Below are 15,238 nucleotides of genomic sequence, written 5' to 3'. Positions count from 1 at the left end.
TCGCACCTCCCTCCTCCCCCAGCAACCCTGAGGGAGTATTTCCATTTCACAGCTGAGGAGACTGAGACACAGAGAAGTTGAGAGACGGGTCTTGGATTGAGCAACTAATAAGTGTCCGAGTCAGGATTCACACCCGGGCCTCTGAGCCCATTGTCTTAACCAACACAATCCTGGCCCACCTGTTCTTTCATTCAACAAGTATTTATTGAACACCCACTGTATACCCAGTCTTGCCAGGAGTATAGTACTCGCTAGGGATGCAGTAGTGAGGAAAACATCATCCTATCCTAACAAAGATTATTGTCTAGAAGGAAAGACAATTTAAAATCCTTCCACAATTATTTAATTAGGCACATCAATCATCAGCCAATGTTAGCAGAATGTAACTCAGCTGGATAAGACACTTAGCAGGTTGAGAAAAGAAATCAGGTGCCTGGATGGCTCCTTGTTTTCTCTAAGTCAGGGGTCAGTCAATTCTTCCTTTCTTCTTAGATTCTGTAACTGGGCAATGCCTACCTATGCCCACATTTGCTTTGGGAATATCCACAAATCACTTCCCTCCCTGAATCACAGCTTTCCCAGCTGTAAAATGGGAATGGAAATAACAAAAGAGTGGAAGCAACCCAAATACCCATCAACAGGGGTGTTTACATAAATGATGGTACGTTTACACCATGGAATATGCAGCTCTTAAAAAGCATGATACAACCTGAAATGCTGGAGAAGGATCGCTAAGACATCATTGAGTGAAAGAACCAGGTCAAGGATGGTGGGTATGGAATATTCCCAATTGCTTACATAAAAAAGGAGAAAGGAGATAAAGGAACATGCTTATCTACGCATGGGCTATCCCAGCAAAGATGCACCAGACACAGGTAATAGGACAGGCTCCCCCCAGGGAGGGGACCCGGACACCAGGGCTTGTGGGGAGACTTACTCTCTCTTTCTCTCTCTCCCTCTCTCTTTTTTAGAGAGAACACACTTGAGTGGCAGAGGGGGACAGAGGGGGAGAGAGAATCTGAAGTGGGCTCCATGCTGACACGGGGATCAATCCCACGACCCTGGGATCATGACCTGAGCTGAAATCAAAAGTTGGATGCTAGACCAACTGAGCCACCCAGAAGCCCTGAGACTTCCTCTTACTGTGTGCCATTTTGTACCTTTTGAATTTTACACTCTGTGCATGTAATGTCTTGAAAGATAAATTAATCAATTCTTTAAAGATTTTTATACAACATTTTGATGGGAATGCAAATGCAGTCAAATAGGGCTGCTCACATCTGCCCACCTTACAGTGTTATTGTTAGTTTCAAAGGAGAGGTCAGGTTTGGCAATCCTTGGAAAATAGAAAACAATCGGAACACATGTTGCTCCTAATGAGACGAGGTAGGAATAAGGGCCACACACAGAAAAAAAGAGCAGAAAGAAGCAGGAAAAGCGGAGAGAAACAAAGAGGCCATGCATAAAGAGATTGACCCCAGCAGAGAGAAAATCACAGTTACTTTAGTGTCACTGAGACCCCAAGGCTGTTGTGCTACCTGCTTCTCTCTAACCAGCTGCCAGGTTGCCATGGTAATGTAATAGCCTGTGAAAAGCTTATTTATGAGTCTGAAAACATTAAAAAAAAAAAAAGCTAGCAAGCTGCAGACAGGCAGCAATGAGCAGAGAAGGGGCCTGTGTGAAAAGAAGCATCAGGGTGACCTTCCCGGGGCTTGAGCTCCCCCCTTGAAAACTAGCGGGGTTGGCCAAGAGCACGTATCCAAATCACCTAGAGGGCTAGTTAAAACACAGATTGCTATGTTTTAACTAACCCCAGAGATTCTGATTCGATAGGTCTGGAGTGGGGCACTTCTTTTTGTGTGTGTGTGTGTGTGTTTATTTATTTTTTGAGAGAGAGTGAGAGAGATACAGAGCGTGAGTGGGGGAGGGACAGAGAGAGAGGGAGACACGGAATTCAAACCAGGCTCCAGGCTCTGAGCTGTCAGCACTGAGCCCGACACAGGATTCAAACTCACGAACCGTGAGATCATGCCATGAACCGAAGTCAGACGTTTAACCGACTGTGCCACCCAGGCCCCCCTGGAGTGGGACACTTCTAACAAGTTCCCAGGAGGTGTGAATACTGTGGTTTGGGGACCATATATAGTCACTGTCCTAAAAGATCTCTAAAGGCCTCTCCAACTCAGGAATTCCATGAGCCGTGTGCTCCAGCTCCCATACTCCCTGAGCACATCCATCTGCTCCATCAGCTCCTCTGTTAAGTAAGCAGCTACAACATCTCAAAGGATGGCCCAACACAGGTTTCAAGGTAGCTCAAAGCACCGGGGTGGGGGTGGGGGGGTGCCAAGAGCTTACAGGGCAGTTTCCGAGGCAGAGGCCAACACCTCATACAAGCAATTGCATGGAAAGATTGGCCAGTATTCCAGCTGTCTTTGCCAGGACTCTCTCACGGGGCTTATTAACTGGGTGCGATAGCCGACAGGTGCCGCTGGGCCAGAGGAAGGGCGGCTGCCAGTTAAGACCAAGGCTGACCAAGGGCCAGGGCTGGTTGGAGAGGGTTTGAAAATGGTAGAAGCCAACTCTTCAAGCACTATAATTTACCACAGTGGGATTCTGATTCCCTGCAGAAATGGAAACAGGCAGACAAATCCAAACCCCCAACTCCATACAATACACAGAGCACGCTCAGTGAGAAAATTCATGGCTAGGGTAGAAGGCAGCATTGAGGACAAGTCCTTCCCTATTCAGGATTTCTTATACATTCAACAAATATTTGTAGAGCACCAACGATGCCCCAGACATACCAGGTGACCCACACTTGGGCGGTGAGCCAGGGTAGCCCCTGTCCTCACGGAGTCTACACTTAAGTGAAAGGAGACAGACATTACTCAAAGACTCATACGATTTAATTGTGCCGTGGTTATATAAATGAGTGATCTTATTCTTAGGAAATAATCCTTAAATACCTAGGGGTAAAGGCCAAGATGCCTGCAACTTTTTCTCAAGCAGTTCAAAAACATAACAATCATGTATGTAGCATATTAGCTATACATGTATGATTGTACATATAAGCATATAGTCTATCATGCACAGAGAGAGAAATAGAAAATAATAAAGCAAATGTGACCAGACATTAACAACTGTTGAATCCGGACCAAGGATCTATGGGAATTCTTTGCATTACTCTTGCAACTTTTCTGAAAGCTTAGTAAGAGTACCAAGCCTTGAAGATTCTCTCTCAGGTCTTCAGATGAATACAGTTATCTGCCGGGTTGAAGAGGTACCATTGAACTACAATGTGTACCCATAAAAGCATATTGACAGAGAAGCTCTTCAACAAATTCCTTTGTATAAGATTCTGTGACATTAAAACAGTCCTATCTCAGTGTAATGTTTTGTTGTGTACATTACAAATTCGTTTAAAAAAAGAAAAGCAACACCCCCCCCACCAAAAAAAGAATCACATAAATACTTAGAAATTGTAACAGTGATGAGTCCTTTTTTTTTTTTTAAAGTACAGAATGTTGTAAGGACCTAAAACTGGCGAGGTTTGTCTTATAGAGGCCAAGGAAGGCTTTCTTGAAGTGGCGGGCTTGATATCCGGTCTAAGCAGAAGTTGACCAGGAGAAGAGAGCTGCCTTCCAGGCAGAGGACAGGGCTCCAGCAAAAACCCTTTTGTGGGAAATGAGAGCACACTGGAGGAACTGACAAAAATGAAACCTTGGAGCTGAGGGCTGCCACATCCTCTCCTTCCTAGCTCAGCATCATGGTAAGGAGCTGGGCACGGGTCAGGGTTTCGGGAAAGGGCCGCTCCTCTGGCCCAGGGAGGAGTCCATATTGTTTCTCTCTTGCCCTTTGTGGTTCACTTTGTGTGTCTTGCTCTGGCTCCCCTCAAACCTCGGTTCTTAAGACTCTGCTCAAATGCAGCTCCCCAGATACCACTGGGCCAGAAGGCCAGCAACATTTGGCACCATGATCTGACAGCATATCGCCACCACTTGCTTTTAGCTCCATCTCAGCCCCAAATCCCTGGCTGCCATTCACCAACCTCTTTACTACCATGGAAAGAACAGTGGGCTGTCCTTTAAACCCATTTCTCCCATTTGCTTCCAGGGCCTCAGGCAACCGGCTCCGTCTGTGGGCGGCTTGTGCGGCTTCCATCTGCTTTTCACCCACCACTGGTTTCCCAAGAACGGCACATGGAGCCACCTCCTAGATTTCTTACGGGGGGTCAGCCAAGTGCAACCCTGGGCAATTTGGAAGCACCAACCTGCATAACTAACACATGGTGTCTGCATGGCATCTTTCATCCAAGTTATCCAAGCGTTTTGCTGACACGGGGTAACATCAAACCAAATCCTGAACCCCAGGGGATGAGCGACATTTCATTAGGTGTTCATGGGATCAGAGAATTCAGAACTTTTTTTTTAATGTTTATTATTTTTGAGAGAGAGAGAGAGAGCACAAACAGGGGAGAGGCAGAGAGAGGAGACAGAGGATCTGAAAACGTAAGCTCTGAGCTGTCAGCACAGAGCCCGACGTGGGGCTCGAACTCATGAACCATGAGATCATGACCTGAGCCCAAGTCGGATGCCTAACCAACTGAGCCGTGCAGGTGCCCCTCTGAATTCAGAACTTAAAGGGAACTTTGAGCTCTCATGGTCTAGCACCCTCATGCTGCAGATCAGCTCAGAGAAGTGAAAGAACTTGTCCAAGGTCACAGAGCAAGTCTGTAGAGGAGCTGGACCCAGAACCCAGGTTTCCTATGCCTGGCAGAAGGCCAGAGTCCTATAACTAAACCAGTTTACAAACCATATGCAGGACCCCAGGAAGCTAGCATTCTGAATGGCAGCAGGAAGCAGGGTTGTTCTTCGTTATGAAGTGAGCAGTCTGGAGAGCCGGGGTGGGAGACGAGCCCCAGAAATCTGGCCTGTTGCATTCAGCAACTACTCCTCCTGTTATTTTTAGTCTGTTTGGTTTCACTTTAGACCCGGTTCCTATTTCACATTTATGACGAGAGGCCTCTGGGTGAGGAAAAGGGAAGTCAGAAAGAAGATTCTTTTCTTTTGTCCTCTGCAAATCTTTCCAGACTTTTTTTTCCTTTGTAACATTTCTTTCCCAGGGCCCCGACGAGCTTCGCAAATCTGCATTGCCAATCCCCTGCTTGCCTTCTCTGTAATTATCTTGGGAAAATTTAAATTCCTTATCATGGCTTTATGACAATACCGGCTCGAGATAAGCAAGCCAGGCTTCCATTCTGAGGTCTTGTCAAATTGCCCTCAGTAGGTTCACTTAATAGGAATTATTCTTACCGTTTTTTTGAAGTGTGATAATGGCATCGTGACTATGTTAAAGAAAGAGTCCTCATCTTTTTTTGTATTACATGCTTAAATATTTATGGATGAAATGATAAGAGGTCTAGGATTTGCTGCAAAATATGCTAGTGGGGAAAGGTAAAGAAAAATACGCTCCCTTAATACCTTGTTTTCTACCTCCTTTCTCCAGTAAGTTCTTTTTGCTGTGTCTTCCCCACCCTGCCACCCCCAATCTATGAACACATTTATTTTATCTCTGGGGATGGGCTTTGCCTCTTGGAGTCTCAGCAGAGAAGACAGTGCAGAGGCTGAAGCCAAAGAGGCTCAGATTCAAAACCCTGGCTCCACCCTGAGGGGATCAGCGACCAAAGACGAGACATTTATCTGCGACATGGAAGTCATACACTGACAGCAGCCACCTTTTCAAACTGTCTGCTTGTCCACTGCTTCTGATTCACTGCCAGGTGCCCTGGAGGCCCACCGAGGCCCCACAGCATGGCTACCTTCTTCTCGGCACTGGCCCCTGGCCTGGACCCAAGCTCTAGACTGAATCCAACTGCCTGTTACCTGCTTTCTTCCGGAGCTCCCTTGAGTCCATAAAACCTCACCGTGTGGAAATCAGAGCTCACTGCTCCTTCTGGCAACCTGCTTCCCCAGAGAACACGATCACCCCTCAGGTCCCCCGCTGGGAACATCAGCTCATTCTCAACATCTCCCCCTCCCCCACTTCCCTTGCCATTTCTACTCCAGGCCCAGTGGTGCCATCTTCAGGAGCCCTCTCACATCCAGCCCCATGTGCTCCCTGCCATCTCCTTGGTGGGCCTTGGCTCAGGCCCTCGGAACCACCGGCCTGGACAGCTGTAAAAGCTTCCTAGCCAGGCTCCCTCCCTGTGACCACTCTGCTTTTCAGTACCCCCTCCGGGCTGCTGGCTTGAAAGCCTCCCATGGGGCTCTCTCCGCTGAGAAAAGAAAAGGCCCAAATTCCTAAGCATGGTATTTGACACCCTGCACAGCTGGGTCTTCACATATTGTTCCAGAATCATTTTCTGTATTTCTTGCCAATGAAGTCGTAGGCCTGGGTTTCTCAGGCTGTGGTCTTGCACACCTGCATCAGAATCACCTGGGGCCTTGGTTAAAAATGCAGAAGGCTGGGCCCTACCCCACACAACTAAATGTGGGGGTCCAGGGCCCATGCACACAAAGGCTCGAGGACCCTCACTGTAACCACCCGGACAACTAGATATGCACTGATCATGCATCCCGGCCTCTGCTCCCGCCGTAGTCAAGTTTCCCTTGTCTTCAAGGCCCAGCTTAAATGTCATCTCTGCATCTTTGCTGAGCCCTAGCAGGGCAAATCCCCCACCCACTCTGCTCCTTTGGCGCATGAAACACACCTCTCTTATAGACTGTGCGTATCACGCCAGATCTAATTATCTGTTTGCCTGCCTGCCTTCCTAGCTAGAATGAAGTCTGCACCAAAGCAAGCCTGCAGAATGCCTGGGGCCCCCCCGCACAGCGGATGGAACATAGCAAGCCCTGGGTAAATATCTATCTACTAATTTGAATTGTAGCTTACCATTTCTTGGTTCCCGGATACCAAAACATAATGCTGAGCACCCAGAGGGCATAATTACGTGGATGCCTGATGGGTGAATTATCAAAGGACGGACGAAACCCTGAATGAATGATGAAATATGCAAATAAATTAGTGATGAATTTTCATCATTGATTAACATTCTGAAATGCTTTGCGCCTGCCTGAGTCTATTTCGATCCTGAAGGATGTGTGAATTGGGTCTGATGTGAGCCTGGGACTTTTGGTTCCAGGTTCAACTGGTGAAATCACCAACATTCCGATGTTAATAAAAAATGTCACTATCACAACATCAAGTGCATGTGAAAAGTACAGTGCCACTTTGTCATCAGCCACCAGAAACCTTCACTCTTCACATTAATCACTCCACCTCACAGGGTCCACAGAGACCCTACCAATACAGCTCAAAGGGAAGCCTGGTGTCTGGTGTCAGGAGCCGGCAGAAATCAGCCTTAAGATGCTGAGGCTGGGGGCGCCTGGGGGGCTCAGTCGTTTAAGTGTCCGACTTCGGCTCAGGTCATGATCTCACAGTTTCTGGGTTCGAGCACCGCATCGGGCTCTGTGTTGACAGCTAGCTCAGATCCTGGAGCCTGTTTCAGATTCTTTATCTCCCTCTCTCTCTGACCCTCCCCTGCTCATGCTCTCTCTCTCTCTCTCTCTCTCGCAGAAATAAATAAAACATAAAAAATTAAAAAAAAAAAAAGATGCTGAGGCTGGAGAGGCGCCTGGGTGGCTCAGTCAGTTAAAAGTCCAATGTTGGCTCAGGTCACGATCTCACCGATCCATGAGTTCGAACCCTGAATCAGGCTCTGTGCTGACAGCTCAGAGCCTGGAGCCTGCCTCAGATTCTGTGTCTCCCTCTCTCTCTGCCCCTCCCTGCTCACACTCTGTCTCTCTCTCTCAAAAATAAACATTAAAAAAAAATTTTTTTTTAAAGGTGGAAAGGGAGTAGCATGGCCTCAGGGCACTAGGGCATGTCTGGAGGCAGACCTGTGCCACTTTGGGCCATGGCTTCCCCATTTACTGTCTGAGTGAGGTTAGATGAGTTACCCAATGGCTCCAACACTCAGTTTCTTCCACCATAATTGGGGCGCCTGGGTGGCTCAGTTGATTGAGCATCCAGCTCTTAATTTCAGCTCAGGTCATGATCCCAGGGTCATGGGATAGAGCCCCACATCAAGCTCCATGCTGAGTGTGGAGCCTGCTTGAGAGTCTCTCTCTCCCTCTGCCTCACTCCTCTCTCCCCATCTAAAAATAAAAAAGCAACCACTTTGTGCTCTTAACCATTAAAGTTATTGAATGAGGTCATGTATGTTACATGACTAGTACATAGTAAGCATTAAGAGATAGTACGGCTATATTTCCATGACTCAGGATAACTGGATTCTGATAAGGTGTTGGGTGCAGGTGAATGGGACTGACCCAGGGGCTGGAGTGATAGGAGTTAGGCAGGAAGCCAGGTGTCAGCCATGGATTAGGGGTGGATTGTGGGGTTTTTAGAGGTGAGTTCCAGTTCCAAAGGTGGGGCTGGGTGTGGAAGATGATCTGCATTCTGCTCTGGGTCCTGGGTGTTCAGGGGCTGGATGACATGAGATGGGGGAAGGTCGGGAGGAGGTGGCTGGGCTGGAAACTTGAGCCCTGCAGAGAAACCAACAGCTCTACCTCCAGTCTGGAAGTGTCTGAGAGCACTTCGGCCCTACTCCGGAGCCCAGGTTTACTGCATCCATGGCTAATGGAGCTCTGTCACCTGCACTGTCGCCACAGAGGGGAAGTAAAGCCATAACCTGGCCCCCCAACACTGGGCACCCAGTTCAGATGGGAAACTAGAAACTGGCATCCTGGGCAGGCCGTGGGTTTTTCCTGTAGACAGTCAAATAACGACCAGTGCCTCTGGCTGTGTCCCTAAGATCCTCCCACTCAGATTCCAAGTGAGAAGGTGCCTCCCAACAGATAGATGCCGCCTCCTCTGCTGGCCTGACGAGCCAGGTGTGAAGAAGGCTCTGTATGCTGGGCTTTCTCCTGGGGTCGGGGAGCACACAGCTTCCCCTAACTGGAAACACAGCTGAGAAGCCAGGGTAGGAAATGGGCAGCCCAGCTGGCTGAGGAGGGGGTGACCTAACATACACGACTGACCTGGACCTCTCCTGGATTTCACAGGAAACAAAACCCAGCACTTGGGGCCTCTGGTGTTTGCAGGGAAGGCTGACACCCCCCAAAGACTGGGGAACAGCGACATCTCCTGGCTGCCTGCAGTCACGGCCCTTCTCCCTGGTTCGAGAATCACAGGGCCTTCAGAGACCATCTTAGGGACCAGATGCCTTTAAAATATGAGACCAAAGAGGATTTGGCCTTTGATTCAGTCAATCTGGGGTGGAGCCCGAGATTCTGCGTTTCTAACAAACTCCCAGGAGATACTGTTACTGCTGGTCTAGGAAACACACCTTCATTATCAAGCTTTATGTATGCCAGTTACATCTCAATAAAGCTGAGAAAAGAAAGAAGGCTTTAGGGGGCTCAAAATTTAATCAGATGTGGGGCACCTGGGTGGCTCAGTTGGTTGGGCGTCTGACTCTTGATTTTGGCTCAGGTCGTGATTTCACAGGTCATGGGATCGAGCCCCACTTTGGGCTCTTTGCTGACAACGTGGAGCCTGCTTGGGATTCTCTCTCTCCCTCTCCCCCCGCCCTCCCCCCCCCCCAGCTCATGCACCTTTTCTCTCTCTCTCTCTCTAAAAATAAATAAACAATTATTAAACATTTTAAATTAGATCTGGTTGCAGACATCTCACGTGTTTCAGGAAAGGAGACACTTCCACATATACAATCAGTCAACCACAAGGCAAGGCCAGGAGGGAGGAGCAGGGTGTGGGAACGCTTCTTGGGGAGGTGGGCTCCAAAGCCCAGTCACATCTCCACCGGGGAGAGCTTGCCTACAGGACCAGCTGGGGATGGCCTTCCTGTGCCAGCATGCCAGACACCTGTATTGCACCTACCAGCCCAGAAAGCCAACCTGGTTAGCATTCATAACTGACTCGGCGCAGGCCTAAAGATTCCACACAAGGCGAGTGTTTGAAATACTTATGGGGGGCGCCTGGGGTGAAATTACGCCTCCAATTTCGGCTTAGATCATGATCTCATGGTTCGTGGGTTCGAACCCTGTGTCAGGCTCTGTGCTGACAGCCAGCTCAGAGCCTGGAGCCTGTTTCAGATTCTGTGTCTCCTTCTCTCTCTGACCCTCCCCTGCTCACAGTGTCTCTCTCTCTGTCTCTCTCTCTCTCTCTCAGAAATAAATAAAAGATTTTTAAAAAATTTTTTAATTAAAAAATAAAATACTTATGGGAGTAACATTTCCAAGCAAGCCAGAATTGCTTAATTGATTTGCTAAGTACAATCAACTTCACCTCTTTAAAAAATGCTCTCCTAATGACCTTTCCAAATGCGGACTTTTCCAGAAAGAGAGAAACTTCTGATGGATCACCAACCAATCACAGGCATTTCTGCTTGGGTAGGATATGAAGTAGGAGAAAGGACCCCATCAGCCTCATTTTACAGAAGGGGAAACTGAGGTTCAGGCAAGTCAGGTGACTTTGCCTGAGGCCACCCAACCAGGTCACCCATTTGAACCTTGGTCCCTCATGCTGACATAGCCCTCAGGAGCACTCCTGTGACAGCTGCTACTGCTGAAGCCATAAAAACAGGCCTAGAAGGCACACTAGGTGGGGAGTACCGAGGGAATCTGGGAGTCTGGGGTCCAGGCCTTCCCCTTCGCTGCACACTGGCCTCGGGCTGGGAACGCTGCCCTCATCCAGGGAGGGCGATGAAAGCAGCTTTTACAAAGCAGGGTCTGAGGCTCTCAGACAGGCCCCCTTTGTCGACTTCCTCTGCCCTCCCCACCCCCAGGCCCACTGCCTTCGGCATCACCCTCCTTGAATGGCTGGCTCCAACACACTGGAAATTTGCAACACAAACGCGCGGCTTGTCTCTCTCCCAACGGAACCTCTCAGCCCCAGCCTTTCGGGGCCTCTTAAAGCCTGCCTTTCTCTGGGGCGCTTTTTTTCCACAGCTCAAGTCCCCAGCCCCTAACGCAGGCATGATCGCTAATTAACTCTGGGTTAAAACCCGTCCTGGGAGGGAAGCTGGGTGCCTTCAGCCCGGAGGACAAGGATGGGGTGCTGGCTGTGGGGATGGGCGGGGGGGCTGCGCTCTCACCGTCAGAGCTCATTCTGGCTGCTTCCCTCATCCTCTGCCTCAAGGGGTTTGAGAATCTACTGCAAATGAAGCCCATCTTCCCAGATGGCTCCTGCTCTCCTCGCCACCACTCTGCCCAGCTTTCAAAGAGCTCCGCTCTGATCATTAAGAACTACAGTAACAGCTGCCTTCTGCCTCGGTCATCAGACACTTTACCAGCATATTTCTGATCCTCACAACAACCTGGGGAGAGGTAGATATGATCACCCCCATTGCACAGATGTGGTAACCGAGGCTCAGAGGAGAGGAAACCCCTGGCCCAGAATCACGCAGTTTACAAGTGGAAGAGCTGAGTTTCGAATCTATATCCATTGGCCTCATACTTCTCTCTGCTCCCCACCTGATGCTCTCCTAGCTTCCAGGAGACCTTTCCCTTCTCTCGGGGCATTTAACCCATTTAACCATGTGTCTGTCTCAAGCTCCCTGCCTGAGGTAAATTACTCAGCTTCTCATAGGCCCGCCTCCTGCAGCTCTAAGTACAAGCACACGCCACTTCCCTCCTAGCACCCAAGAAAATGCCATATGCAGGGGGAAAGGCCCATCTCGCTCTCCCAAGATTAGAAATAGGGCCAGGCCTTCAGGGACTGGCAAACACCTAACCCAGGGAGCTCTGTGCAGACCTCATTCAGTGCTTCCTAGGTGTTTGCGGGGTAACGAAGCTCTACTTTAAGAGCTGCGCAGGGAGCTCTCCATCGTGGCTGGCAGGAATGAAAATGGGGGTGCCACTTTGGAAAACAGTTTGGCAGCTTCTTCAAAAGCGAACGATTCACTTACCATATGACCCAGCAGTTCCTCTCCTAGGTCACCACCCAAGAGCTATCAAAGCACCTGTTCATACAAAGCCTTATACACGAACATTCACAGCGGCGCTTTTCATAATAGCCCCAAACTGAAATCAACCTAAATGTGCATCACGGAGAATGGATGAACAAGCTGTCAGCCTTCCGTACAATGGAAGGCACTGAGCAACAATGTGGAACAGGCTATCGATATGGATCAAACACAAATGAATCTCAAAAACAGGTGGTTGAGTGAAAGAAGACTGACAGCAACACGTACATATTATGTGACTCCATAATTCATATGAACTTTCTGGCAAAGGAAAATCTATAGAGCCAGAAGGTGGATCAGCAGTTGTCTGAGGCTGGGGTTGGAGTGGGAATTGATAGAAAATGGGCCGAAGGGAACTTTTGGGGGTGACAGAGGTATTCTAAATAGGGTTGTGTGATAGTGACACAATTTTATAAACTTATGAGAACTTGTTGAATCATAGACTTCAAACAGGTGCCTTTTATGGTGTATGAGCTATATATACTTCAATAAGACTGTTAAAGTTCTCGGGGCACCTGGATGGCTCAGTCAGTTAAGCATCCGACACTTGGTTTTAGCTCAGGTCATGATCTCACAGTTTTTTAAGCCCAGTGTCTGGTTCTGTGCTGACAGTGTGGAGCTTACTTGGGATTCTCTCTCTCCCTCTCTGTCTCTGCCACTCCCCTGTTCATGCTGTCTCTGTCTCTCTCAAAATAAATAAATAAATAAATAAACTTAAAAAAAAAAATAGGGTTGCCTGGGTGGCTCAGTTGGTTAAGTGTCCGACTTCAGCTCAGATCATAATCTCATAGTTTGTGGGTTCAAGCCCCACATCAGGCTCTGTGCTGACAGCTCAGAGCCTGGAGCCTGCTTTGGATTCTGTGTCTCCATCTATCTCTACCCCTCCCCTGCTCATGCTCTATTTCTGTCTCTCATAAATAAATAAAGTGTTGAGAAAAATGTTTTAAAGTGTTTAAAAATTAAAAATAAAAAACAAAACTGTTAAAGTTCTTTTAAAAAGAGTAGAAGAAGACCCAGAGGGCCAAGGAAGGGCCTTAGGAGAATATTAGCCTGGTGTAGGGCACTGGATTTGGGAGTCAGAAACCGTTTTTGAGTCCTGGCTCCACTGCTGTCCAGGTGTGTGACTGTGGATAAGTGGGTAACCTGTGTCTCTGTTTTCTTACTTATTACAACTACAATAGTAACAATAGTGAGAGTTAATTTTTAAGACTTTATAGCAGGCCTGTACCTTATGCACTGGCACATTAAAAAAATTTTTTTTAATGTTTTATTTATTTTTGAGAGAGTAAGAGAGACAGAGCATGAGTGGGAGAGGGTCAGAGAGAAAGGGAGACACAGAATCTGAGGCAGGCTCTGAGCTGTCAGCACAGAGCCTGACGCAGGGTTCGAACCCACAGACCGCAAGATCACGACCTGAGCTGAAGTTGGACGCTCAACCAACTGAGCCCCCCAGGCGCCCCTGCACTGGCACATTTAATCCTCACCCAGCAGCCTCATGAGTTGAGCCCTATCGCTCTCCTCTTATAGATGAGAAAACTGAGAAGAGGCATGAAGTCCTGAGCACAATGCTTGGCGACAGAGCTTCCAGTAAGGTAGCATTTTGATCCCCATGGCTTCTCCAGCCAATTCCGTGCATCCTACATCTGCACTCTGGCCTGGTGTCCATTGTGAGTTTTCAGCTCTGGGTGGTCCCCACCTTGCATTCCCTGAGATAACCTCACCCCTCCTGAGCGTATGAGAACCTATGGCCCAGGGGGCTCCCAAATGCTCCATCTGCCCTCTCTTAGTCCCTGGGAACCTGGCCTGACCTGACTGCTTTGTGTCCAGGCCAGCATGACGACGAGCCGCTCAGTCCCTGCGTCTGTGGGAAACAGCCCACATGTGCTCTGTGCCAAGAACGTGGCTCCATGCAGGCTGCGGCGAAAGCTCACAGCACATCATTGCTAAGAGGTTCTTTCAGAACCTACTGGTTCTGTGGCCCATGGAGGTGCCCCAGGGGCAGCCAGAGGTAGTCTTCACTCGACCCTCGACCCTCGTCAACCAGAGCAGTTTCCTGTTTTAAATATGCTTTATATACTGCATTTCCATGGAAGATTCCTGAAGAAACTTCTACACCATCTTTTTTTTTTTTTTTTTTAAGTTTGAAAGCTGCTGTTCTCTGGCAGCCCTCGCTTTTCCAAGTTTAGAAACTGAGATCTGGGAGGTAGAAGTAACTTGCTAAGGGTCACAGAGATCGTGACTCACAGACACAGGAGGGGTGGGCAGGGCCCTGGACCCGAAGCTTACGGCTCTTTCTACTCCCCCACAACAGTCGTGTGGGAAACCGGCGTTTCTGACTCACAGGCTTTTAGGCCATTCTAGAAGATTCTTTAGCTACAGGCTAGTAAAATCTGGAAACACAACAACCCTCCCAAGGTTTTCCATCTCCTTCCGTGTATGGCTGCCCTGACACATGAGAACAGGTGCTCCCCGGGCTAGCTGTCTACGCTCCTGGCCTGTGACCGCAACAGATGTAAATCGAGGAGGGGAAATCTTGATAATTGGACAAGAGAGATAGCATAGAACATCGCGCTAAGGAGAGAAAAACACTCATCTGTAATAAGTGGACTACCTGAAAGTGAGATAAAGTCGCACACGGAAAAAACAAAATTATATCAACTTTTTAAAAGGCACATTTAACTCTGAGAGTAAATGAACCTTTGGTGTTTCACTGTTATGATTACTCCAATTACTGGAGAAGCAGCATTACTTCTCTATTCCCCTCGGAATAATATCATGACTTGGTGCTCTGCCCATAAAGGGAAAGTTCCATATGGGTCTTCAACTGCAAGGGGGAAAATCTCTTTCCCCTATTAGGGGTTGTCAATGTGATGCTAAAAACGGTCCTTTGGTTGACTTGTGGGTAATTGATTCTCTGACGCTGGCGACGCTTAGGAAAATGAAGGTATAAATGATGGGAGTGCCACGCAGCCGCCGAGCAAACGCCGAGCCCCAGGTCCAGGCAGCTGGAGCAGCGCCTCATAGCAGAGGGGACATCTGCCATATCAGAGGTGAGAGAGGATGGTCCTGGGGGCTGGGCTGGATGGGGGCAAGACGGTTGACCTTCTCACCAACTCAGAGACACCAAGTCAAAGAGGCCCACCATCATCCTCGTCGCCTGTGGACTAGTGAGTATATTCAGGCCCCTGGTTAGGGGCTCTGGAACAAGCTTTTGATGGTTGACACCATGTTGAGGTTGTCTTGGATACAGTG

The sequence above is a fragment of the Hyaena hyaena genome, unplaced genomic scaffold (genome assembly GCF_003009895.1).
Source record: "Hyaena hyaena isolate Hyena2069 unplaced genomic scaffold, ASM300989v1 scaffold_25, whole genome shotgun sequence".
NCBI lineage: Eukaryota > Metazoa > Chordata > Mammalia > Carnivora > Hyaenidae > Hyaena > Hyaena hyaena.
Note: the sequence above shows the minus strand (reverse complement) of the source record.